The sequence below is a fragment of the Cygnus olor genome, chromosome 1, assembly GCF_009769625.2.
Source record: "Cygnus olor isolate bCygOlo1 chromosome 1, bCygOlo1.pri.v2, whole genome shotgun sequence".
NCBI lineage: Eukaryota > Metazoa > Chordata > Aves > Anseriformes > Anatidae > Cygnus > Cygnus olor.
In genome coordinates, this window is record NC_049169.1 from 46,844,491 (window position 1) to 46,869,425 (window position 24,935).

Below are 24,935 nucleotides of genomic sequence, written 5' to 3' on the forward strand. Positions count from 1 at the left end.
CTTTTTTTTTTTTTTCCTGACTGATTTCCTTTGGCCTTTCATGAAAGTCGTGGACCGGCTAAAAGAGTATGATATGCAACTGTAAACACACTAACTTCCACAGCACTACCTTCTTTACTGCCAACAGACAGACATTGTGCTTGCCTACTACACTTAACGCTTACTGAGTGGTGCTGTTTTTAAACTAAAACTGTCGCTTGGCAGTTTTTACTAATAAAATCACTGACTGGGCAATAAAAACTATTATCTGCCTAACCTAAAGAAAAACTAACTTGAAAAAAAAAACTCATTAATTTATAATTTGCACTGTTTTGTGGTGTGAACACTACATCATTACATTACCTATTGAATGCATATTGGTTTTGAAGTGTATTGTATTATTTCATTAGCTAAGTACTTACTGGGTTAATAGACGTTTCACATAGTCATTCTGAGTTGCTATTCAAAAATAAGGTCACAAAAATAAACATGCTGTGTTCATAGACCTGAACAAAGTTACTTCCATTAAGCAAGAATCATAAGTGCGATATATTATGAAAATAAGCAGTCACTTTTGAAAGAGCAACAGTGAGTTGTAAGCTTTAAGGCTGTACTAGATCAGAGGGATTCCCCTGTTCCTCGTACTTCACATGGGTTAGGTGTCATCGGTCCCCTGGCTCTCGTTAAACATTACCAGCCAAACTTGATAGTCATTGTTCCCAGGGCAGGGCTGCTAGAGCACAGATTCCAAATTGTCAAAATACAAATGGTGATATTACACATTAAACATAGATGATTCCTAACTGTTCATTTTTAATGATGTCACTCAATGATATCATCCGTCATTACAGAAATAATCAGCCTCTGACATATATCTCCTTCATAAATTCAAAGTTCATTGTTACTGATTAGCAATAGTGATTTTTTTCACCGAAGCAGTACTATTCTCTTTAGATGCTCACCCTAAGTACTGTATTTGCCATACCGTATTGCCAGTGCTGTGACATTAGAAGAGTATGAGCATCACTGCACATTGTTCCTTACTTGTCAAAGCTACCCAGGAAGTCTAAGCAGATGTATTACAAAGTAGAAATATATGTATGAGATAACACATTCCAAGCAGGTTTGCCATTCTGTGGCACTGAACATTTCCAACCACTTATCAACTGTAGAGTTGCTATTTGCATTTTGTACTCCATACTTGAAAGCATTACAGCTGCCTCTGGCAACAAAGGAAATGCAAAACCTGTTGGAAGAAAATAAATAAAATAAAGCTGTTTCCTATGGGACAATTCAAAGTCTCACCTCATCATCCTGAGACATCAGGGATTCTGTGTTGCCTCTGTTTTTATTAATAATGCAGCAACAGTCTTTCAACCACTTTTTCTGAAGAGGTGCTTTTTCTTTGGAGGTGATATGAGTCATGTGATTACCTCACTCATCTCGAGTCAAAGGCTAAAATCTGATAGAGGTTCTCACTATCAACTAGTCTATAATTTGGCACCCAGAGAAGCAGTAATAAATGGGTATTTATCTACTCAATGGGGAATTTCATTTTACTCTCCGCCTCCAAAGTCATTACCTGCACAATAGGAACAAGCAACAGAAATTCACAACATAATAAACTATTGCAGGCTTACTGCCTAAACTGTACCTTAAAATAATTTTCTGTACTGGAAACTGTAAGCAAACTATAATCCACAACATGAAAAAAGGACTTTGCTGACACACTGTAACAAATGGCACTTGCATCTCCTATGAACAGAGAAGCTTTTAGTGCACCAGATAAACAGTTTCTGCTGTTCTCACTATTGTTTTCCTTGGTGGGAAAAAAAAAAAAAAAAAGTTAAATATTTCTCGTATTTTTCTTAGAAATATCTTGAATAAGAGAATGTTATAAAATAAAAATTGGGTAAGAGTCTTTCTATGTAACTGAAACTTGACATATATTTTCTAGCTTGTTGAAAAATACCTTATGTGCTTGACGGCATAAGTAATATAAAAATATTGTTCAATTAGGTTGCTATAACATTGACATTTATGCCTGGAAAACATCTTGCCAGTAAGGAAAGAAATAATAATTTTAGCATAATACCCTGTTAAAAACATATGCAGTAACTTACTCTGAATTTAAAATATTTTTTTCTAGACTTGGCAGATTACTAGGGAAGAAATAAAAGTATTTGTGAATCAAAGAACACTGAAAAATGGTATACAGTCAAAAGTCATTTTAATTCTTTTTTTTTTTTTGAATTGTGTCATGGTACCATTTTCCAATATAGTACAATATGAAAAGCTAGCACAGTTTCAAGCAACAGCTCTCTGCTATCTTAATTTTAATAACCTGGTTTCTAATCAGTGTTATATTTCTTCAAGGGTGAAAGAATAATCTTCCCCCTCCCCCCCCCCCTTTTTTTTTCTGTGGAGACATTCCAGTATAAAAATCTAACATTTCTAGTCCAGTATTGATATCACTTAAGTGGCTGGCTAGTGAACCTGTGATCCTATGCAAGAAAACAAAGCAAGAAAAGCAGGTAATCATTAAACTAGCAACAACAGTCACTTACATAAATCATTGTACAGTAACTGAAAAGAATTTAATGAGAAGAGATATTTGACAAGCTTTGATGTTAAGCCTGGAATGTATTACCTGTCCAAAACTTGGGAAAGACACCAGGAAGTAATTCTCGTTTAAGCAAACAAGTCACTCTTTCTGTAATGTCTCAAAAGAGTTCATCTATTCTAAGCAGCTAATTTGGTATCTCTAACGTTTCTTAGTTACTTTAGAACAACTGGACTAAGTAATATTTAATGTTAAAACAGGTAACACACCATCGTAGCCCAACATACATTTTTATGTTTCCTTAACTTGCGGAGAAAACTGAAAGTGAGAAGTACATAATAATTTGTCCAGCCAAAGAAAAGGAATTTCTTCTAAAAACATTTGTTTTTATGAAAATAATGTGGTACCTTTCCTAAAACCTGGATTGTTTACATTAGTTTTTTTTTTTGTTTTGTTTTGTTGTTTGTTTGTTTTTATCTGTAAGATAAGTTTGTTTTTCATCTATAAGAAGTTAAAGGCCACTGACAGCTCCAGAGAAGTTCCAGTGAGAATTAAGGTCTCATCCCTGAAGGTGCCAGCAATAGGCACAGAGAGCACAGCTCCCGAAACTCTGGGTGATCTCAGTGGAAAGCTCAAGCCCTGGACTCTTCCAGTCCAGTCTTCAGGTTCAGAATAGCAACAATCAAATTATTTCACATTATCAAATTATTTATCTGGCATTAAAATACGTTAATGAGATGTTTCTCTCCACGTGTCAGTGGACAGCGTTCGCCACAGCGAAGCAGTTGTCATTCTCAGCAGTAGGCTAAAAGAAAACAAACATAGCTTTTCTCTGCAAATCTCAGAGTGCTCCCACAGCAGTGAACTTTATACTCTGACATAGTACAGTGGGCATGTCTTTTTTTTTTTTTTCCTTTTTTGTGCATCGTTATTTGACTAAAAGAATAGCGGATTTCAGTTGTAGCTATGAGGCACGCACTTTTCACTGATAATAAAATTACAAATAAAAGCTTCATCTTGCACCTGAGTGCTGTTCTAATAGCTTAGAAACCAAAACTCAAGAAAAATATTAGAATTGTTATATGTGTGTGTGTGTGTGCGTGTGTGTACATCATCAAACGGGAAACCTGACTCATATTTTTTCAGAACTTGACTGACTTCTGTCAATCGCTCTCTCATGGTTTATCAGAACTGGTTAATGTATATTAAACATTAGTGTTCTCTCTCTTGTAATTACTATCTGAAACTGGGCCTTCACGAAAAAAAGTCATCAGAGAGGCTGAGGGAGATAAAGCAAGGTGCTGCACAGTGGAGAGACCAGGCTAACATTCACCCTTGCTGGTTAGCAAGAACATTTATTCTTGCCCTAAGACTTTAAAGAACAGCAACAAGGAGCAGAAAAATAACCTTTACATTATGTTTTTAATAATTATTTTGGGACATACAGCCAGGAGAGAAGTGGAGACGGCTTAAAATTTTAGAATCTTCAACTCTGTGCATCAGCAGAGTGTTGGCTCTACAGAGGGTAAGCGCTGACATTTATTTCACACAATGGTGCATGTCTTGAGGGTAATTGCCACCAGAATATGACCCCCACTCTAAGTGTCAAACATTAATGTAAAATCAATAGGGAGTCGCATTGTGCTTCTGTGCTTCTCACGCACCTGCGTCACACCCGGAGGTCTGCGGCTCTCAGTGCGGGGCTCCCCAGGGACATCGGCGTAGGCTGGCCACAGGGAGGATCTCTGGCAACTTCGCGGCTCTGTCAGCAAATCCTGAGCAAGAGAAAGTATAAAAGTTGTTTTCCACACTGTGGGTGACATCCTAGTTTGAAATGACACAGTTGGAGCTGCTTTGTGACAAGCCCGGTGTTAAGATGACAGAAATAAACCCACAAGAACAGCCATCCTGCCAAATACACTTAGATTCAACTCAAAGCTTTCACTTGATAGTCCACTGATTATTTTTCTTTTTCCAGAGAGAACATAGTTTCCTCTCAAGCTCATTATTAATTAAGCTTTTCTTCACATTATAGCCAAATTACTTCTTTAATGAGCTCCACATTTCAGAATGCAAATAGTTTACCTTATCATGAGACACCACAGAAAACTTCAGAGTTAATCAAATGTCACAGTTATTGGGGGGGGGGGGGGAGGCAGGAAACTCAAGCACGAAACGAACCGCTATTGTTCTCTGAAAACAATCTGCAGCAGATCTCTTTGCCTTGTGTCTGTTCTCTTGAAACACTGCTTGGGCAGCAGTTTCTCAGCTCAGCATTGCAAAATTTCCATTCTCAGAGGTGCTCTGTTTTTCCAAATGATGTGCATCCCTGTTAGCACCTTCCAAAATGTGACATATCTCCCATAAACATTTTATTTGAGCATAAAAGGGTGCAGTTCTAATATGTTTCTTCTAGATCAGGCAGTTGTGTACGGACCTATTATAATGTATCTAGTCAGAAAATTACTAGAGCATATTATCTTCAATTGAAATTACCATAGCTAAGGCCACTGAAACCATGGGTTTCTGATGTGCTAAATCATCAATCCTAAATATATTGATTGTAGTGGTCAGAAATACACTTGAGTTCCTGTCTAGATCTTGTTGCTGGATATTTTGATTTATGGAGTGGGGCTTAGTTATTTCTCTCCTTTTCCTCCACCCGAGGCTTCCAAAACCCAAAGCCAACAATTTACAGAGGAGGAAAAAAAAGCTCATAACTGCAGTTCCTCATGTTCATTGACTGCAGAAGATACCATGCTCAGTTATCACTGCCAGGATATTAAACATAGTTCAGTCAGCTAAAATCAGTAAGGACACTTTTCAGGGAAGTTGCTCTGCATGCCTCCTAACTGAAGATGTTGAGGCACACATGACCCCAAATATATGAAACCACATCTGTGGCAACTTCAGCTGCTTCCTCAAGCTGTCCTCTCCACTATCCTGCTAAAACTTGAGGCTGAGAAAACACATTTTCCCAAGCTAACACACTTCTCTATTAAAATAATAATAATAATAATAAAAGAGTCAGAAGAGGGATCGCTATGGAGAGATGACAGCATGCCTCATCTTCGAGCACATACTGGCAGCAGATCCCAAATGGGGACAGCTATATGAACTCACAAACTTGCAGGTGCCCACATCGTTTGCTTCCTACACATTTGTAAAACAAGAGCTTTTGCCACAAAGGACCTCACAGACTGGGACTGAGCAAACCCGAGGGAAGTTTTGAACCTAGTGAATTTGTGGTGTTGGGTTTTAGCAAGTGATGTGAAATCATCTAATGTGATGATACGCATCCATTTCTTTGCCTTGCATTAATCAACGCTTGCAATGTTTCTGAAATGGGATTGCAACTTTTCAGGGATTTGAGAGGGGTTTAAGAATCCCTGCACAGACAAGTCATTTCACTAGCCACTGAAATGCAACTTTGTTACATGGCTAACACAAGAAGGTAGGTGTAAGTTTTGTGCCTAAGACTAAACCCAAGTTTGGCCAAAAGTAAGTCACCATTACAACAAAGAAACAGCCAAAAATCAAAAACAAACAAACAAAAAAACAGTGATGTGTTTTCGTAGCAGAAAGAATCCCGGATTATCATGTGTTTATGAGAATGACCTCCACAGAAAAACACCAGCAGAGTTCATGCTATATGCTGTACGACGGTGGCTTTATAAAGAACCAATTATCCTTTCTTGGAATCAAACCTATAGTTGCAGACAGTTTAAGTATTTCAGAAATCAATGTTTAGAGAATACAGTTCTGCCTCAAAAGGTTAACTGGTGAATGTAGGGCACCTTGGTGAAATGCAAGCTTCGCCACTATGCGTTTAAAAATCACGGTCAGATAATGGAATATCTCAAGTAAAAAGTACTATACAGTGAAAACAGGGAATATATATACAACATTCAGACAGGATAAAACAATCAGGACATCTTTATATTAACCTATAGCTTCAAAATGCTAACCCAAATCTCCCCACCTAATCCCCACAGGACCATGAGTGGAGGACTTAGCCCCTACCTTCCCATAACCACGAGGCATGGGAATTCCTCTGCAGTGTGTTATTGCAAATGTCATTTCTCTATGTAATGGTACTTACACTGTGTAAAAGAGAGCTACCAAGAGAAACAATTCTGCTAGTGTTAACTGGATACTGCATTAAATATTTGTGGCATACATGAACAACAAATTATTCGTATAGCAGAATATAGCAGTAATACAAACTGCAGGAAATAATTTCTCTAGTCCTCATGGGATATGCATTAAAAGGTTCAACAAAAGATATTATGTCAGATTGTACATTTACTCTTAAATTATTGATGAGCTATTTCTATTGTCATTTGTGCTTGGAATACTAGAAACTAAAGCAAATACTAAACACAGTGTGCCTGGAAAAACATATGTTCATAGGCTCCAGGATTCCCCGTGGTCTCAAAGGGATTCTCATAACCTCACAGGTATCTTCAAGCCCTAGAATTTGCATTCTGCTTCCCAGCTCAGCTTGCAGATGTTTAAAAATACATGCAACAAGACAGCTCGCTTTTGGCTACACATCTAAGAGGTTCAAACATCTGAATTATTCTGTCTGAGGTCAACTATGATATGTGTGCCAAATTAGGTTGAAACCCAGCTGGGAAGAGCTGTGAAATACTAAGATCTTTGGTGCTTGGGAACTTCTGCCTGTTTCTGACCAATGCACATCCTTTCAGATCTTCTTCCAGGGAGAGGACATATTTTCAGGAACCAAATCTGTAATCTGACCAATCATATAAGCCTACACCTTATGAATCTGTAGACTTCAGTCACTTGAATTTTGCCATACAGATATAAAATGCTGATTTTGATAGCAAAATTTCATAATTGTGTTCATTGGCTGCTGGAATTTTAGAAGACAAAGGATACACATCATGCGCACTCATGTGCCAAGAAGATTTGGAAAAAAAAAAAAAAAAGATAACGCAGGTTTCCTAGGCTTTTTAATATAAGCAGAAAATATTTTCCAGTAGTTTCCAATCGTCATATATCCTGCTAAAGCAGGATACACCCATGGTAATTCCACAAAAAATATATTATTTTGTATAGATATAACTTCAATGATATATGTATTTCAGCATAATTCAGCTAGTTCACTAGAGAACTAATGCTCAACCAACAATTTATGAAAAATTTTTTGCACGACTCTAAATTGTGAACCAGTAATTTAAGGAACTCCTATGACTGATACTCTAAGATAACTTCACATACCTTTTTAAGTGACAGATGATATTTCAAATAATAACTATCTGCTGAAACATTTCAATACAATTAAGGTAGAACTAAACAGAAAAAGTGGTTCTGCTCTTCAGGGATTCATGTGTAAGTAAAGTCCCAACCCCTAGTCTAAAAGCAATCTTTGCTTTCTCTTCTCCTGGAATAACTAGCACAATTTTAAAACTACTCTTGGGAAAGGACAACTTAAAAGAGAATTATCCATAAATGAAAATGCTAATGACATTAGCATTTTTTTCTCTTTACTAAATACATTAGATCTCAAAACCCAAATATTTTAGGAATTTCAAACCTCTAAAGAAAAGCCAAATAGCTATTTGTCTTCAGCACTGTTAATCTCTCTCCCACACACCTCCCCACCCCCACCCCTATCTCCTCAGTCTTATCTTACTTCTTCTTCCAGGAAAGGAGAATAGAAGAATCTGAAAACAGTGGAGAATGGACTAAGGTGCACATGCAAATACTCATTTCAATCCTGAAGACCTTAATGGTAAAATTCACTAGCTGCAGGCCACATTTTTTTCAGAAATAATCAGTATGCTACCATAAGCCTGAAATGTAAGCCTCAAATGTGCTATTATGGACTGATTCCTAAAAGTGTCTGAGATTGTCACCTATCAAGAAGCTGAAGAAAAAGTATCTGTGTAAGAAGTAGTGAATTCTGATATTTGTTTCTTCTCTAATTTTCTGAAATCAAAATCTACACAGACAATTCAACCAAAGTATCTATACCGATATGGAAACAACCGTCATCCTTATCAAGGACAGAAAGAGAGTCAGAGTCTATTAAATCTATTTTTCTTGACAAAATATTGCATAAAAATTCCATGCTGAAGCTGGTTAGAATATAATATCAAAGGATACAAACCTTCACTACAGTAGTACAGAACACTGCAGCATATTGTTTCTAAACATATCAAGTGCAAGTTGGATCTCTTCTGGAAGGTATGTAATGATATATACATGATTCAATTTCTATCCAAGATCTGCAAAGCTTGTCAAAGAGTAGAAGACTCTATAAGACCTGACCTCCCTGATCACTACAGAGTCTTACTGAACAGCTCTGCATTACCTCCTTACACAAGCCAGAGCAGAGTGAAAACCACTTGAAAATCTATTTTCAGGGCATCCTTAAAAAAAAAAAAAAAAAGCAGAAATATCCACTGAAGTGAGTATCTCCTATATCTGCAGAAAGAAATCCAAGGCCCCTAACACGCAACAGTAGTACCCTGAATGTTGTCCTTGACCATGGCATAGAGCAAGCAGTTTGGGAAGAATATAAAAACAGGACGTATTCTTCCTACTTTCTGTTAAATTGATGATTTAAAGAGAAATGAATAGGCAGACAACATCTGGACAGTTGCATTTTATAGTTCCACGAACCGCCCTAATTCCATTTTTAACTCATTTAAACCTTCGTCCTCCTTAACGTCCTCTGGCACTGAGTTCTGCAACCCAGGCTCATGCTGCCAGGAAGGGTTTCAAAACCTGCTTTTATTGGGAAGCCAGAAGAAACATTAACTAGCTATTCTCTGGTCGCCTTCTCCTCACATGTCCTGATGGAAGGAGAGCCAACTCTGAACTAATTGTGCCATAAGAGACACACCTCTCTCTCTCTCTCTCTCTCCTCTCTCTCTAAATTCTTATTTAAATGTTTTCCCCACTTCTGCTGCTGTGCACACAACAGTAATTTCCCATAAAGAGAAACTCCCTCTCCTCTCCTAAAGCACTCCTCCCAGGAGATTCACGACTGCTCCAGCACTCAACTCTGATGTATCATTTTAGTCCACGAGGCTTTCAGTGCCCCTCTTCCTGAGCTGACAGTTATATATAGTTATGGCTGTATCTAAATTAGCCTTAATATTTGTGCTCATTAAAACAACCATTTGGGAAAGCTTTCTGACCTTCTAACTGATTCTTATTTTAATGTAAGTGTAACCTGCCAAAAACTTCCATGTAGTTCCAAGAAAGCTGGAGGCTCAGGGTCTTAGTCAGAAGTAGTTTAAAAAAAAATAAAAAAATAAAAAACACATACACACGAACAAACCAAAAACCTCCTCAGACATGAAGTACATTTACTCTGAGCCCTACCAAAATGAGTAAAATAAAAAAGAAACTGAAACTGTTGAGGGAGGATAAAGTTTCAAAATAAGAAACAACTTCTTTAAATCAAAGAGAGATGATGCTAACCAAGCATTCATTGCCTGAACTAATGACCAAGGGAACACAATTGTCTGTCATCAGACTCAGTAAACCACTTAGTGTGATGCAGGAAGATATGATGGTTTTAATAAGATGACATTAAGAAAGGAAAAAATAAGATTGAACATTGGAAAACACCATCAGCGAGATTTGTTAAATTAAGAAACAGTCCTCTTCATCATAGCAACAAGTTCAGCTTCTGAGAACATTTAACACTAAAAAAGAAAAAAAACTAAAGAAATAATTTCACACAGGGAAGAAAACAAACAAACAAACAAAATAAAACAGACCTTCTGTCAGGTTGTTCTCCAGCTCCAGCATCAGTGATTCTTTAATAAAAGCTGTGTAAACCTGACCTCAGCCTGAAACAACCTCTACAGAGCTGCAAATGCTGATGGATGGATATCAAATACTCACAGGTAGAAGGCCCCAGCAGAACAGGGATAATCTGAGGGCTGAATGGGATTAGCTCAAGGTACTTAAAGCCCCCCCCTTTTCTCTCTCCATGGGCACTATCTCACATGACAGCAACATTCCAGAAGAACAATGAAATTGGTGAAGCAATAGAATGAACCTCATAAGCATAGACTTCAAAAAAAAAAAACAAACAAAAAAACACCAAAACAAAACAAAAAAACCTGCATGGAAACAGAACCGAGGCTGTAGAATCATTTCCTAACTCTTCCTTCCAAAAGAAGCATCCAGAGAAAATGCTAATATTTGCTCCGCCCACCCTGAAAGCACCCTGAAATAGCACTATCGTAAGTTAGCACTGTTCCATTTCTACAGACATGTGTTAGGACCTATCTCACTACTATTTAAGCAAATTGTATCAAAACTGTTAAATTTTTTTTCTTAGTGTGACTCATGCCAGCTGGACTAGTCTAAATATTATTAAACATCATTAAATATATTATAGTCAACCTTAACTTGTGCCAGCAAGGCTAGTTAAGAAGAAAAAAAAATAATATTCCAATAAATCCTGCTTAGATGCTGCGGTGACTAGTGTTACAATAAGAAAACCAAGACTTCAAGAAATTCTAAGGTTTTTTCAATAATGGTATAATAAATGTAATAAATGGTAATAAATGGTTTTTTCAATTGGTATGTTTACCAATCCTTCTGGAAGTATTTCCACTGCTGTCACTTGATAGAAGATTTAAAAGACAATCCAGGAAAGACTACAATTTGCTAAAAAAATTAAGAAGTGCTTAAGTGTCTTGATCACATTTGAGGGAGATCTGTCACACTTACAAGACTAAATCTTGATCGTGCCCAGAAAGAGACCTACTTTCTGAACTGCCAGCAGGATAACCATACTTTTATCCTGGCATCTCTATAAGATACTTGAAACAAATCACTGGGAGCACAGCGCTAAGAAAGGCAGTTATTATGAACACAGTGATTATTTTACAACATCAAAACCTACTGAAAAGTGCTTTTTCATATTATGGTATCTACACCATCACAGCACTCAATATTTTTATGAATATTCTGAACTCATACCTGCATATATGTACAAACACAGCAAGCTATAGAAATCGATGTTTTTTTTTGTTGTTGTTGTTTTGTTGTTTTTTTTTTTTTTTTTTTTTTTTTATGAACTAATGATGTTTATAGTCTTAGGAGCTTTTCAACAGCGACAAACACAGTATTTCAAAAATTGCATGTCAAGTCTACCGTGCCTCTGGGAGGACAAATCAGCATGTGTTACATCTGTAAGTCTGCAAGCACAACTGTTAAGTGTATTATAATCAACAGGAGGAATGCAGAGTACCTCAAAGGGAAAAATAAAAGTCATAGTAGATAGTAACCACTTTCTTATTTTCTGGAAAAAATACCAAGATGCTGAAAATTGCTCATACTTAAATTGCTATTAATTAAAATAAGCCATAGCTACTTTCTCTCCTCCCTACTCCCATTTTATCCTCCTCCCCCTGCACTCCACAAAGAATCTGAAAATACTTGTATAATGGAAATTTAAAATTCACTGAGTTTTGCATTTAGAGGTAAATTAAAGTTCATTTGGTTAACATTACAGTGAATAAATTGGAGCTTCAGTTTTGGTAACTTTTTTCTAAAGGTAATTGAATTTTCCGTATGAAAGTTTAGAAAAAATGTTTACTAAATGGACAGAGAAAATAGTTTAAATGCTGCCCTTTTAAACATGGCTTTTTCCAGCTAACTAACTCTTTTTTCTCTACTTAAGTGGCCACTTTGTCCTCTGCCCCCACTTATGCATAGAACCAGTTGTTATTTATTTATTTATTTTTGAAAGTGCTTATCTGTGGCATAAAGTGCAGCAGTGTTTTTCCTTTCCACAGAACTGAATTTTATCTACATCCCTTGACAGACCTCCCAGTTTCCCCAAATTGCTGATTTCTGATCTTTCCCACTGTTTCCTTTCTTGAGTGCATTCTCAGCACCAATATCCATATCACACAGCCATGCAGTTGCAGCCATGCCTTTTGGAAGGAAGACTGGCCCTGGGGAATAAATCAGACTCCCTGGGGAGCAAATCCTGTGCACATGCAACAGGACAGAGAAAGCAGCATCCCACTACCTCCATTCAAGAATTCCCAGGATCCCCAAGGCATTAGCCACAGGGACAGGACAGGAGGGGACAGGACGGGACAGGACAGTATTGCTGAGCCTCAGGAGAGTTACACAGATGCACAAGGAGATCATCTAGCTGATTTCCTCATTCTGGCTCACCATCTGCAGAGATGGGAACTGCCATGTAACACTGAACTGTGGAGCTCCCATCTCTCTTGGGCATTGCTATTTCTTTTGTTTAAAATTCTCAGGTTTTAAAAAATTGATTAAGAAGGTGAGTCACAATCTGATCTAGTTCCTGTATTAAAAAGGTTAACACAAGCAGCCAAGTCACATTAACATAACAACAGCAAAATCAATCCAGCATGAGATTGAATGCACTAAATTCAGCCTTAACCCCAACTATGACCTGTTGTATCAGTCTTCAATTTTATCTAAGAAATTCCCACTTCCTAAATCATTTGAGGAAAAAAAAATAAATCTAAGAAACTTAAATAGAGCATAGGACTAATAAATAATTCCTCTTTTTACCAATACATAATAATCCACTTCTAAGATCCTTCTTGGTAAAAACCTTCACAAAATATTTCTTAAAGCGTTGTGTGTCAACAAATCAGAACTTCCCTGGGTAGGGACAATGCTGGGAAGAATGAAGAGGGGTAAGACAGATTAAAAGGAATAACAGACCTAGATCCTGTTTGCAATATGGGTAAAATATACAAAACAGTATTTTGCATGCAGTAAGATACACACACATTCTGACAGAGTACGCATCTAGAGTAACTTTAGAAAGTGCCTTTGTGCTATCCTCGAAGTCATTGCATTCAAAAGGATGAAAACAGGAGTGGAAGAACACCTTTAAAATGCCTTTCATGTTTTCTTCCAGTCCAAAATTACAATTACCACACGCTTTATAAGCCTGCAGCCAGCTTTAGTAAACTGCTACTTACAGCTCTTGCATGACAGCCAACAGATGAAAGCGATGAGTGAGAGCTCTCATTCATTGCTGCTAGCAACCCACTGCCTTTCTGATCTCTTTCTTCAGAAACAAAGATTAGGTGGGGGGAAATAAGGTAAAGGGTTATTTTTAAAAGTCCATATTTTTAAATCACCATCCAGGAGCTGGCTGAGTTGAGCTCTTATTAGTTTCCTCTCATCTCCCACTTCTGTTTCCATAGAAACCATCACAGCATCATTGCCTGCTTCACTATTCCAAAGTCTTCAAATTCAGTCGATTCCAAACCTGGCTGGGCACACAGGTGGAAGATAATGGCAGCAGTGCTTAAGTGCTAAGGTCTGCGTGGCTGACCTCCCACCATATGGAGACCATATATATATATAAAAGAGAAAAGTCACCTCTACCATATTGCATGGACTGGGGCAGAAGGTTGGTCCAAATCCCAGCTGGTTCTGCAGAAGCTCTTCCGCTTTTCTCCATCACTCCCACATGAATGCATAGGTGGAGTGGAATGAAGGACATGCCTCAGTCCTCAAATTAAAACCCACAAAAGTTGGAAAATCAGTTAAATGGCGGGACATCGATGTACATAATCTGCACAGCAAAAAGGCAGTTGGTACTAAGTAGCAGATTTCTCCATTCGGCCCGTTTTCCCTGCTTCTAGAAAAGTATGGTGGATAGTCTCAGGAAATAAATCTGGGGACGGGGCAAGGTGGTAAGAAAAAAAATCTGAATATTCAAAGGTACACAGGTACCATGGAAAGATACACTTCAAAAGCCTTTCGTCCATCGTATTTGTCTACTTCAATGAGTTCATCTAGGAAGAAGAAAGCTCCTTCCAGTGCCATTCACTCATTTTATAAAGAGAAGGCACTTACTATTTATTATTTTTACTTAAATGGTCTGCAAATGAATAATCAGCTGCTTTTTTTTTTTTTTTTTTTTTACCTTCTGCACCACCTTTATCCCTATCAGAATATACCCAAAAAGTGACATTTTGAGATGACAGTTTGAGTCACCAGGTGACCAAAACTGACTAGTCAAATGCAAGAGAAAGTATTACTCACTACAGACTGCCCAAGGGGATTACTAAAAACCCCAGGATGGTGAATTCCTCTTAACAAAAGGAGCAGAGATGTTCAGTGAGACAGTCACTCAGTATGGCTTCCCCTGTCAACCACAGTTAATTTCATTTCAGTTCGAGCAAATTGTTCTTAAAATAAATCTCATCTTCTCTCAGGCACAGCCTGATAGGGAGAAGTTGGTTATGGATACAAAAACACAATAAAGGCTGCTACCAACTTGCTAACAACAAGGAAGCCCACAGAAACACTCACTCAATACTGAATAAGTAGCAGCAAAATCTAACCTGTGGAAATCCAAAGAAAAGAGGAACTATCCTTACATGTCTGAGAACTACTGCAATAATACCTGAACATGATTCCTCCTCTTTGTACCTACTAGGCCCTGCAGACAGTTTCTGTTCAAGAGATGTTTCCAAAGTATGCCAGATCACCTGACAATCTAGAAGAAATAGAATTGATATATTTTTTTATTTTTCCAATGTATGAACGCTTCAAGCTCTATATGAAACTTGTACGTATAAAATATCAAACCATACATCCCAGAACAGTTTGTGAGCTTGGTGAGTGTGAGTAGGTCTAGGCATTGCATAATAAACATGATTAACATGTAAGTGGATGCAAATGTACACCCACAATACGTAAGTTGTAGATGCTCCATATCTATAGTTTTTAATGGAATGCTCGAACAAACTGACAACCAAAATGTGTACCATGCTGCAAGAATGAATTATGCATAACAGGCTTTTGTTATATCTAGAGTTGTGAAGAACTTGAAGAATCTGGCCCTTGTGTAGTTTTGTAAATTTCGACCCAAATTTTCCTTAGATTCCCCAGTTCATGTTTCCTACCACTACCCTGATCTTAGAGTAAGGCTCATTTTGGCTGAAACAACTGGCTTGCTCTTAATTATACCCAGTACAAGACAGATGGAGCTAGTGGAGGGTCCTCAGCAAAAGGGCCATGAAGATGATTAAGGGACTGAAGCACTTCTCATATGAGGAAAGGATGTAACAGTTTTCCTGGAGAAGAGAAAGCTCAGAATATCTCATCAATATCCATGCATATAAGTACCTGAAGGAAGGGTATGAAGAAGAGGGATCTAGGATCTTTGTGGTGTCCAGTGGCAGGACAAGAGGCAATGGGCATAAACTGAAACACAGGAGGTTTTTGCTTTTGTTTTAAATACAATTAGGGTGACCCACGCACTAGATTAGTTTTCCCAGAGAGGTTGTGGAGGCATGTTTCTTGGAGATACTCACAAGCCACCATGGTCCTGAGCAACCTGTTCTGGGTGGCCCTGCTTGAGCAGGGGGCATTGGACAAGATGACCTCCAGAGGTCCCTTCCAACCTGAGCCATTCTGTGACTCTGTAAAAGTTTTATAGATATAAAAAAACATGTAAAAAAAATCTAAGTGAATTTCATGGATATGGAAGGTGATGAACTGAAAGAAAAAACGTCATCTTTGTTTAGTAACAGTTTTGAATCAATAAGCTGAGTGCAGATAGCAGTGATCTCAAGTTACTTCTCAGGAAGACTGTTATTTTCAACAATATCAGTATACACATATTTATGTGGGCAAAAGGTTGTGTCCAAATCACTTAACAGTTCCTTCTTCCAGAGAGCAATTTTCTAAAACTGTGTTTTTCAGCCTAGCAGTAAATAATTTATTTTCCAATAAAACATTTCAAAGGTATAATTTATGGTGCAATAATACCCAGTATCATGGATTTTTATTTTTTAATGTCTATTACTATCTCTCTGAATGGTAAGTGTAAATTTGGGTTCTCATCATAGAAGAACAAATTCCATTTGTATCAGTGTTCCTGGTATAGGATAGTGCAGCTACTGTCTGTGACAATGCAACAACCCTACTAAAATATGCTGAGCTAAGAATTGGTTTCTTTAATGGAGAAACTTACAGCGCCCCAACCATACTCACCCTGTGTCAATCTGCCATATTTCCTCAGTTATGGAAAGACAGGTTAGTGCAGTAGTTAAAATGCAAACTGAAGGCTAGTTCAGTTTCCAACAAGGAGTTCAGTTTCCAAATCAACAGCTTCCAGTTGATGGCCAAGTCAAGGCCTTGGGGGCCTCAGCTCTCTGCTCTCAGATGCAAGGGCCCTGGCAGAATAACAGGAATTTAGATTTTAAGATGATCAAATTAAGCAGTAATGAAAATAAGATTGTTATACAAGTTATTGGTGCAGATCACATTGCTGCTTAGATAGCATGGTTTATGCAGCAAAATTTAAAAATGTAATGTCAGAAGCTGAGAATAACACTGCAAAAATGAATCAAGTCCATGCCATCAGCAATGAATACACTGCCACCATTTTCTCATGCCGCAGGCCCAGAGGAAGATGACAGCTGCTATTGAAGATAAAGATGATTTTGTGGAAGTGCTTGAGGAATTACCAGCTAGACATGAAAGTGCAAACTTCTCTTGCCTCTCTAAAGGAGAGGGCCGGCACCCATGTAATCAATAACAGCAGACTGAATAAAAGCAAAAGGATCTAAAGGAAATACCTTAATGATCTAGCGAAAAGCCCACAGAGGTAAGAGACACCTCTGGAAGACATAACCTACCTATTTTAGTAGTGTGCTTGTAATTTACTCACAGAACAGCACAGAGAGCATCAAGAACTGAATCTGGAATCAAGGGGTCTTAGTGCTCATTCAGATTCAAGGGGTATAACACCTTAATCTAGGAGACAGATCTAGGGACTAATCTAAGTGTTTCAGCAAGAAATCAGGTTACCAGACTCAAGCAAGAAAGACTGTATCCAATCCCTTTCAAGATGCAAGCACGGGGCGGGGGGGGAGGGGGGGGGGGGGCAGGGGGGAAGGAAAGAAGAAATAAAAGAAAAAGCAGCCTAATCACACGAGTACTTGACACTGGAAACCACTGAGGCAAGCAGCTTTTCCCCCAGGAGGCACAGAAGCGAGGCGGGCAGCGCAGCGAGCCAGACCCACATTTCCACCAACACTAGCCCAGCTCATGCTGATGCCTTGTGCCTGCACCTGCTGAAGGGGCCGACCGGCCCTCCCCAAATTTGTGCTTTGACACAGCTGCCTCTCTCGCACTGACACCGGGGCTTGAGCAGCCATGCAGCCAGCTGGATCAGGTGATTGATCTGCCTGAAAGCTAACCCTACCAGGGAAAGAAAAGACAGATTAGTTTTCAGTTGGTCAGAGAGCTTCAGAAGTCATTTCTGCAACAAAGAGGAGGGAGGACCGGCACTTTTAGTGGTACTGCTGGCCCAGGTCAGCTGAGCTGCTTCAAAAACTCTCGATCCTCCAGGCACGCAGCCACCAGGCAGCCAAGCAAGCAGCCCAGCGCCAGGTGATCCCAGGAGCCACCTGCGTGCACACCCTTCGGAAAGGCACTGGGCTTAGCGGAGGGCGGCTCAGCCTGCAATTCAAGTGGAGTCAAATTATCCAGCAGCCGCCCCAAGAGGTCTCCAGCAGAAAAGATCGCGACAGCTTCATCCTTGGGTATTGCAGAGAGACCTACGCGTCACTCAGTGTTTGGGGCTTGCAAACATTTGACATTATTGGTCAATAGCATCATCAGGATGATTGAAGATGATGAAATTGGTGCACAGGGACAAAGAACGCTGCTCTCACTCAGCCGGGTTCTGGCAGAATCTATTGATTTAATGCAAACAAAACAATACGGGTAACAATATTCAAGACAACCTTGAGAGTTTATTCTGATTGCCACATTAATTCAACAAAATGGATGTTATACAAAGCTGTAATTCTCACAAAATGTACACTGACCACACACTTTACACATATATATATAAATACAGATACTAATCTTGAAGATTATGATAGAGAGTGCAAAGTTAAACAGCAAACAGGAGAGGTACCAAAATTAAGGCTGATCATGAATTCAGAAACAGATCTTATGATAATGGGTTTAGTTACAAACTATTTTTTTTTTTTTTGGGGGGGGGGGGGGGTATATCTTATTAAGTGTAAAGGAAGACTGTTACCGAGTAATGGATTATTTCATCCAAATGACTCTGTTCTCAGGCATCTTCTGCCTGTGAAGTGATATACAGACAAAATCAAAGACAGGAAAGATGTCCAGTGGGGAGGAGGGATGGCATGCTGATGATACCAGGGCCAAGAACCATCAGATGTTAAAACGATTCGAGCTTTTGCCATTCAGCATCCAACTTAAAAGCCCTCTTCTGCAGGTGAAATAAAAAACATGCAAGTCACCCAGACCATGTTTCCAGCTTCCATGAGACTTTAGTCAATGCGATGTCTCAAGAGAGACAAGGACATGAACACCAGTGGACAGTCAGACACTGAGGTATGGAAAATCCCATCAGGAAATTACGAAAAAATTATTAGCCTTATACCAGTTATGTAAAAGCAAATTCATATCTGACCAAAACAGTGACAGTGATAGAGACAAATATAGGGTCTTCGCTAGGGAGAGAGTGCTGTCCCTAGCCTAAGCAGGTGGGTGACTCAGTTGTCCCAGGAAAAGAAAATAGGAGCAAAGGACTTGCTCCCCATGAGTCACTGATGTCTCTCTGGCCACTTGTGGCCAGCGGCAACAGCAGGCTGGCTAAACCAGACCTCACCTAGGAGCTCACTCAGTTGGTTTCCCAATGCACACTCTGTGCCAAAGCTGCCAGAAAATTCAAAGGTGGGGAAAAAAAATAAAAATCCTTAGTTTATAATTCCTCTGCACTGTTTGAGCTACATATGATCTACTGTAACCACCTGTGGTGTAAAAACAAACAAAAATTATTAAAAACTATATATCTTCTTCAAGAAATTAATTCATACACAGTTTTGGCTTCATCCAAAATTCAAACAAGGGGGACTGGTGTTACATGTCAAGGTTTTTTACTCCAGAAACATGCATATATCTCATGAAAAACATCAAGGAGAGAAAAACAACAACAACAAAAATACAATTTATGAGTATGCATCAATTTATGGTTATATTATGATTTATTCTTTGGTATTCTGTTCTTCCAAAATATAAGAAATATTACTTAATATTGTTAAAGGAGGCCACACTGAATATATCCAAACTATCTACATGTTATCTGCAAAATTACATGCAAAATCATGCATTTTAAAGGCAAAAATACAAGTTTCTCCAATGTTATACCTTTATTTCAAAAGCTGGACTATATGATAGCTGATAAGGTAGCTGTTGACAAGAAAGAATAATGATTAACTTTATTAGGAGGGGATAACTGAGTAGAAGAAGCCTAAAATTGTTTCCACTTTCCTGCAACAATGTGCAATTTGATGCATCTTTCTTACACAATGTTTCATAAATGGAAAGTCTGCTACAAAAAATTAAATTGTAATACCAGTAAAGGAAACTTGTTTCATAATCTGAAGGACATCCCAAAAAATGCAGTGATGAGTTTCTCTCTCATTTTTGTACTCCAGTGATGTGGTGGCGATATTTTTGCTGGCTAATCAACACTGTTTATTATGTGTGACTGAAATAAGAAGATATAATTTCTGTATTCTCCTTTTCTTAAGTTGAATTCTGGAGCTCTGAAGCAACTATTTCAGTTATTATACTTGTATTTAGACAACCAAAATGTAAGAAAAACATGGACATAGACTGTGTCCTGATCGTACAATCCCTTATTCCAAAAGCAATTTCTGCTTGTGTATGCTGAAACCAGTTAACTTAAATATAGGTGTGAAAAAGACAAAAGATATATAAATCATTCAGCACAACTTCTTTAATCATTGTGCTATCAAATTAAAAATTTTCGTAAAATTCAAGAATTAACTTTTTTTTATACTTTGAAAAAACAAGTACTGCGCATTGAAGTACTGTCATGGACAAAATAAGTAATGCCAGATCAGTATTTTTAAGTGTTTCTCTAAGACATTTCTATTTCAAAAACCTTTTAAAAAACATCCAGTACTCTTTAGGTCTTTCTGCCTGGTAACATCTACTTTAAAGTGAGAAGTACTGGTTTAGCAGTTTTTTATTATACAAAACAATCAGTATATGAACATCAGACAATTCTAAAGAACGTCTTCAAGAGGAACATCCAGGTTAGTTTTGTCACCTTTATCCTAAAACCTTTTTAGTAATAGCTACTAATAACTGCTACTCCTTGAGGACCTGAAGCAACAGCACTATTGTGAACATACACCAAGGAAATACCTCTGCAAACTCAGTTATCAATCTAAAACTGAAAGGCATCTCGGTAGTCCCAAATTCCATTTGCAAATTCCATTTCTTGGAGAATTTATTCTGGTAGCAATTATTATCTACAGATAAATCTGTCACCACTGTAGATTCAAATTTTCAAAATCACCTCAGAAAGACTAAAAATTGGCACAGTGGGCTCAATTAAAATCCTAAGACTCACTCTAGCCTATTATTGAAAATAAGCTATGAAAAAATTAGGTTTCAGAAATATTACTTTTACTTCAACTACACTAGTTTAAATGTGAGCACAATTGAATTATTTTTGCTCCACATCTGCTTAGCTGTACTTAACAGTATATTACAGCAAGCTATTCTTTACATTTTTAAGGAGCAAAGAGAGGTTTTTTTTCTTTTTTTACTCACTTTTCTTTTTTCAAGGCAATACATTTATAAAACTGTCAAGTACTAAGATAAACAATTGATATGACTTTCCCCTCTACAGAATACTGATAGCCAATTTAGTAGAAACCATATTAACATACAGCTTAATGTAACCTTATTTATTTATTAATACTCCACCTAAAAAAGATTTTGCTTCTGTTACTGGGCATTCATTATCACAACTGTTTGGTGTATGTACACCCTGAATGGTTATGAGAAATTTTGATGCAACAAAATTATTACTGCTCAGAGTATCAAAAAAGCACTCTACATTCTTAATGACCTGTTAGAACAGCTCATACAGAAAGAAATTCTAATGTATGTGAAAGACTAAGTGCCATTAAGAACCACACAAGTAGCACATATCTGATACTACTTGAATACAAGGAACTTGTCTAAGAAACTGGGAATTTCCTACAGCCAAGCCACAGTTTATTTGACTGCAAATACTTTTACAGTTAGTAATAACGAAGCAGCAGACAAACAGCATGAGAAATCGTATTCCTGACTTTTTAATATCTGTACAGAATAAATAAATTCCTAATTGATCAATTATATATTCAAGCGGGGAAACAGAACGCTGGCCTTTCATTGTCAATTGACACCCAGTCTCATCACCAGAGAGCACAAATGAAATGCTAATGGAAGAGAAGATGAATGCCAATTTCCTTCACTTTGCTCCAAGTTTCAGAGGCTCTCTACAATAAAAGATAGCTGTTTGTGGAGACTGGCTTGTTCCATACCATTAACTCAGAACAAAACATATTTTTAGTGGGACAGCAGTGTTTACTTGTAAGAACTGATGAATTGTACACCGCCATTTATCACTTGTAGACAAAGACATTCAGGCACAATTTTGGACATAAATCAAGGTACATGCTCCTAAATAAAAAAGGGATTGCTTAAGTCCCTAAAACTGCATAGATTGAGGTCAGATTGGCCATAGCAACCAAGAATGGTACTTAGGCCTCCAGTAAGACTTAGCAACCAATAAATGAGCTCAGATCTCTTTTCATCTCCACTGGTGTGAAAGCCAAAATTAAAAAGATTAGATCACGCTGCACCCACCACAATAGACTTCACAGTGAAAAAGTCATTTCTAGCCTTTGATTCACATCAAATAAATAACATTCATCCCTTCCATAATGAACAACTTTCAAAGTAAATTGAATCTCCATAGTGCTGCTTTCCCTTGCTGCACCGTATTTACATAACAATATATCACAGGAAGCTCAGAGTGGGTCTTACAAATGGAAGACCGAGTGCAAGGCAGCTTTAGTGCTGATTACAGTATATTCAGCTTTAAAATGCTTCCCTTTTAAACATAATGCAATGTAGATTATAATAAACATAAACAATGCTTTAAATCTTGCAGGATGAAACTTTGTCATTATTTCAATATGGAAATCACATAGTAAACAGCTCCCTCCCCCTTTCCTTTCAGTCCTTCCATTTGAGGATATTCAGCAAATTCTACTTTCCAGGAGCGCCGATGATACTATCTGTCTAGCGTTTCCAGGAAAAGGCATGGTACATTATTTTGTTTTGACTGCCTCTTTTCACACGATTGCTGTTCACTTTTATATATATTTTGAAGTACTTCAACAACACATTTGGACATAGCAAACACATAGGTAATCTACTATGTCCTTCTCAGACAAAGCAGCAGGTATTATTGTTCTTCCTCTCCCTAGAGCGGTAGTTACTTGTAAATAGGTAAAAGCTGATCACAGCTGCAGGAATCTAACACGGGTTTGACATAAGATCAGAAAACATATTGCAAATGTTTGCATTGTATTGTCACTGTATGCCCTGTTTTCCCCTGCACAAAATTTATCATTACTAAAACTGGATCATCATTCCCCTCTTATTGCAGGTTGCATAAACTAACATTTAAAGGAAAGCATTCAGAAGCAATACATTAAAATAAGAATTCTAAACCTACAATAAAAATATGCAGCAATAATTTCAGTCCTCTGCAGCAACAACTCACGTAGATCATACTATTTGAACTCAGCAGGGAACCTCATTAATTTTTAAAACTCTCTGACCCCAGTGCAGTTAAGGGTGTAAAAATAATTACAAATTAGGGTTGAGGGAGCACTGTTTTAATATTGCATGTGTACTATCAGCTACACAGCATTTTACTGTGGATGGATATGCATTATTGCTAAGCATAATTTTAACTCAGTCAAAATGCAGCTTCACAGTTAATTTTAAAAATGCAAATGTTAGAAATGTTATATTTTTAAGAACGTAACTATAGTAGCCACCACTTCTATGCAAAAGCCCTGCCTGCTTTCTGCAAACAGTCTCGTAACACAAAGCACTGCAACCACAGTTTTAAAAGCTAGTAACAGCCTGGATACCACAGTAAACAGAAATATTTCTATAACAAGACACGTTTGAAAGCTAACAATTTCTAACTTATTTAGAAGGCTATAAAATATTTGGCTGCGGGTATAAATAGTCTCTCTTACCTAAAACTTGTCAGCAGAAAGATCCTTCGCCATTGTTGTCACCTCCAGTGCCCCCTCTTGCCACCATGGAGATTGGTTCTGCTATGTTTATTGCTCTGTGCCTCAGTTACAGCTGTGACACGAATCTGCCGGCAAAGGGGTGTGTGCGAGTGTGTGCGTGTGTGTGCGAGGCGAGAGCCCACTGACTTCGAGACTGGGAACCTAAACCTCAGGCCAAGCCAAGGCTGGATGAAAATGATCAAAGCTCTGTCCCTCATCAGCAGAGCAGACAAGGTTTTGTTCCCCCCCTCCCCAGAGCGAAGCAGGGCTACCAGTAGGGATTCCCACTAGCAAGCCTCTAGCAGAGGCAGACCGTCTCCTGATTGCTAGTGCCTGCCCAGCAGCCTGTGCAGAATACAGGTAGCTATTGTTCCTCAGACAGATATGTAGCCAGCCACTCAGACTCTGACAGATCTCAACAAACCAGTGAGCCTGCCTTCATTTTAACTCTTTATTTACTAGTGCTTTACTTTTTAGTAAGGTCTCCTTTTGCTCTGGAGAAGGAGGGGAAGGGAAGGCAAAAAATACGTAAGACCATCGGTACATTGTTCTGGTTTTGTTACGAAAAGTGTTTCTGAATTTCATGTATATGGGAAGAAATCCTATGTAAATTTAGAAGCATCGATTTTAATTTTGAAATCTGATCTAGCCTACTGTTGGGCAACACAGCAATAGTACACTTCAGCAGTCAAACAGGATTCCAGCTCTGTAAGGTAAAAAACTCCTGTTCTGCCGCCTTCTGAATTCTCATAATTCATGAGGAAATAAAACAGTTTGAATAGACACTGTGCATCTTTGCACAAATATTCTAGTTATTAAAAAAAAATAGTGTAATTTAACGCAAGTGCTTCGTCATGGGCAGTGTGTTTTTCCACCAGAAATCAGTTTTCAGCATTGGATGAAAATGAAGTTAGGGTCTCCAGCACAAAACTGTTACAGCAAGGACGTAACTAGCCAGTTAGTTGCAGTAAGAGGAAGCAGATACTCATGTCAGTCTTGCAGCGGTCTTATTTTTTGATAAGCAGATTTTACTTACACAGAAAGGATTTTTATTTTGTATGACATGGAGCTTAAGAATATATTCACAATGACATGATCAATGAAGCTGTTAGATAAGAAAGATATCCTGATTTATATTCTGTGCTTGACTATTAGCAAACAACTTGTTGTCATATGAAAAACTAAAGATTCTTCATTCT

The 24,935-nt window shown here is 38.0% G+C and overlaps 1 long non-coding RNA gene across 3 annotated transcripts in view; it reads right to left on the reverse strand.

Moving 5' to 3' along the window:
- The window catches only part of LOC121069981, a 77,357-nt gene that overhangs the window by 47,534 nt on the left and 4,888 nt on the right, over positions 1–24,935 (reverse strand). For 2 of the 3 annotated variants that reach the window (XR_005819806.1, XR_005819800.1), the window contains exon 3: positions 4,207–4,317. This is a non-coding gene — a long non-coding RNA (uncharacterized LOC121069981). Of the gene's footprint in view, positions 1–4,206; positions 4,318–23,697; positions 24,228–24,935 lie in introns of those variants that run through there. The other variant, XR_005819803.1, reaches the window with a different exon arrangement.